General features: G+C 40.0%; 1 pseudogene; it reads left to right on the forward strand.

Annotated features, from left to right (window-relative positions):
* The first annotated feature begins 743 nt into the window (after window positions 1-743).
* Window positions 744-844, forward strand: LOC141421092 (small nucleolar RNA SNORA31; annotated as a pseudogene).
* Window positions 845-3947: the final 3103 nt, after the last annotated feature.

The following is a 3947-nucleotide window of genomic DNA, read 5'->3' on the forward strand; positions in this document are numbered from 1 at the left end:
GCTTTCTCTTACCCTTCCCCCCATCTACTCCAGACTGGTTGAGATTATCCTCATAAAATGCCTGTTTAAGATTAAGCATTAGACAGTACACAGAACTTGAGAACAGCAAGCACATCCAAAAACACCTTCCCCAACTTCCCCATCTGACAGATGCATAAACTGAGAGCCAGAGAGATGAAATATTCAGCTAGGAAATAGCAGAGCTGTTTTCTGGGAGATAGGCCATTTATAGCTGTGAAAAACAGGTTTCAAAATCAGATTAATCTGGGTTTTACCGTGAGTCTTTCGCCTACCAATGCTATGATCATAGCAAGTGAACCTGTCTTCAAACCTCAGGATCTTCAGAAGTACAGAAGAAAGATAATGCCTTCAACTAGTTTCCTGGTACAGAGGAAATGCTCAATAAACAGTAGCTCTGATAACAATTACCAAGTCCAGTGCTCTGACCACTACAGCACCTTTGCCCTTGGTGTTGTGCCTTGTACAAAAAGAAATATGTCTATTCCAAGGGAAGAAGCACACAGAACAAAGACTGAGTGTTTGCTATGTGCTAATCACTTTTTTATTCTCAGACTAAAACACAGAGGAGCCTATAAAGTACCACTGCCATATACACAGATGCCCACTTTCTAATGGAAGCTGGTGGCCATAGAAGGCAAACTATTTCATTCAAGTTCAGTACCTTTTGTAATACTTTTCTTCAGATATCTAGGCTTTTCTCCTCAAATTTCTAGTTCAGAGACTTTCATATAGAAAATAATGGACACTAGAATGCAAAAGAAAGTAATCCCTGTGCTTTCTGTCTGTCTCTGTGGCAGCCCAGATTGAATTGGGGAATACATCAATTGAAAAAAAAAAAAAGAAGAAAAGAAAAGAATGGAGAGCCACCAGAGCTTCTAAGTCTATATTACCTTCCAGCTATTCTGGAAGGTACTTGAACGCCAAGGGCAGAGAGCATGTCCGGCTCACAGACTTGCACCTGTAGGTGCATAATAAAAGCCAGGAGTAGGTAACCAGACCACAATGAGGAGTCACTCCTTTCCTTAATGCCTCACACCTTTCCTCCTCATCTGTGCTTTAGCTGCCCACTAGACCTGGTTCCAGCTTCCTGTGTAACACAGTCCTCTTCTCTTTCTTCTTGATGGCCTTCCTATTGAGATGTCAAGAAGGAGGGGAATGTTCTGCCCCAACAAGGAACATTTTCTCTCTCCTGTTCCTAGCACATATCCTGCTCTCTTCTCTCTAATGCTTTGTCTACCCAGAGCATCTAATCATACCCAGAATATCTCATCACACTGGAGGTTGATCATTCAGTTCACATGAGTGAGAGAAATTTTGGAATTAATTTGGCTGATTATGTATTCAGACATTTATCTTTAGATTTTTATAGCAGTTATCATCTCAGTGTGAGGTGTACAGACAAGACAGAGGAGGAACTTCCCAAGATAAATCAGTCTAAAGAAAATGCAATAGTGCTGTCTTATTGGACCTATTTATCAGACTGTCAGAGGAACCCAAGAGCTGAGAATTACAGTGTTTGAAGGAGGTGTGGTTTCTTGGTCAAAGTAGATACCTATGTTTTTTTAGAACAGTTCTTAAGAATGATTTAAGAAGGTAGGAATGAGTGACAGAGAGAAAGATAATGCTGATGAATGTGGGTGTTACTCCATGAACTTTTCATGGGTCTAAAACTTGTAAAAAGAAACTACAAAACTATTTCCACATATGTTACTTTAGTTCACTAGCAGTTACTGACTGTCCAAAATCCCACAGCAGTTCTAAAACATGGCACCTACTTGGATCACAGAATGAGCAAGAATAGCAATCCAGACACAACCCTTTGAAGAGGAAGAATTCAAATTCAAAGGCTTGATCCAAGTTCCCCCATATCTCTTATCCAAGCAAGTCCCATTCTTGACCAGATGCCAGACAAATGGGCAAGAATGGCAAATAGAAACAAAAAAGAGAAACATCCCCATGTTCACAAATGAGAGAAATTTTCTTTTCACTAGATTGATTCTTATACCACTCCTACCCTTCAGGATTCTAATTCTTCTCAAGTCTTCTGATCATTCTAAGGTATGTCCTGTTGTCACTGTCAGGACTCCCACCTTAATGCCAGCATGTCTCACTGTACCATCTCTATTTAGAGAATATTAAAAACAATTTATATTAACACCGAAGAAGAGGTAGCATATTTTATTCTTGCAAAGACTATGTATCAATATTCATTTACTCAACACATTTGTATGAGCTGTCACTCTGTAAATAAAGCAGGACACAAAATTGTATATACCATTTGATTAGAGGTATGCAGAAAAAAACATTTCCATGCTAAAATCTAGAACAGATTGCACCTTAGTTATATTAGGGAGGTAGGATTGGGGTAATTGCCATTATCTCTAAACACTTCTGTAACACTCCTGGTTTGCCTTTTTTTTTTTTCCCCAAAATTTAGAAATATATCAGTAAGACTGATTTGCCAGAGCTGTTGTGTTTCCTTCTGACATGTTGGCCAGAGAAGAGACAATGGTGATGGCATACGCTGTAGCAAGTGCATGTATACTTGTGAAGGTAAGAGTGGGCTGCTGACCCAACACTGATTCCCAATGTGTTCACATGGGCATGCCAGCCACACAACTCTGCAAGTTACTGGAAAGAGGTACAGAGGTGTCATCTGACCTCAGGCCACTAAACTCCAATTCATAGATGACTTGTGTCCCATGGCTGGGTTGTTGTTAGTCGATTTGTACCAAACCACCAGCACTTGCTCATATCATCTCTTACACTACTTTTTAGAAATTGTTCCATATAGAATGTAAGCTACTTGTGGACCAGCATGGCTCTTATCCCTCTGATACCTCCTTAACTCCACCTGTGATCCTCCAAAGCATGTAGCCTAATTATGCACTAGAATAAATTACTATTGGAGTCTAGCAAAGGCATGAAAAAAGGTAAAGGAGAATTCACTTCCAAGGCATGAAGCTGAACACTGTTCATTTTTAACCACCAACCTAAGGATGCATCAGACATCTACTGGTTCAGCAGGAAGAAAGTCCTTATGACACCTAAGCCATACTCTGTGCTAATGGCACCCAAGCACCAGGGCCTGTCCTCCCCTGGCCTTGTCCCATCTAACAGTGAATAGACTTGTTACCTGCTTTGCTTTGAGCCTGGGACACTGCCTGGCACAAGATGATATTTATTGGTAAGCAGTTCAGTCTCCAAGCCTCTAATGTAGAGAGAGATTCTTGTGGCAATATACTCTTGGTTAACTAACTCAACATTTATTTCGCCTTGCCCTACCCTACTATGAAAGCTGGAAAGAATACTTTATTCCAGCCTCCTTTGTGGCCCATTATGGTTCTTTCCACAACTGGTCAATGAGATATGAAGGAAAGTATACTTCCACAAGCTTCTGGAAAAGCCTGGGTTTACTTGAAAAAAGATAAAACTGGTCCCACCACATTCCTGTTCTGCCTCCCTTGAATAAGAACTGATCAATTCCCGAGCAGTGAAGCTTTCATGGGACAACAAAATACAGCAATCAAAAGCAAAACCAGTGAGGGTGATGTAGAAGAAATATGAAACAAGCCTGGCACCAGATTGTATTGTCAGGGGCCAAAGGCCTAGCTCAAGTGGTAGAGCACCAGCCTAACAAGTGCAAAGCCCTGAGTTCAAACCCCAGTATCACAAAAAAATTAAATAAATAAATAAAAGACTCCCTAAAATATTACATTGTCAGGTATTTAAACCATGCTAGAAACCACATTTCCTTGGATGTGTTGCATGAAAAATATCATCCCTAATTTGCTTTACCTACTCTTAGTTAGGTATTCAGTTAATTGAAACTAAAGAGATTCTTAACTGAATCATTCTCTTGGAACATTCATTTGTAAGCAGACATGATCTGCACATAAATATGATTATGATACACGCTGTTTAAA

Source organism: Castor canadensis, chromosome 2 (genome assembly GCF_047511655.1).
Source record: "Castor canadensis chromosome 2, mCasCan1.hap1v2, whole genome shotgun sequence".
Lineage (NCBI taxonomy): Eukaryota > Metazoa > Chordata > Mammalia > Rodentia > Castoridae > Castor > Castor canadensis.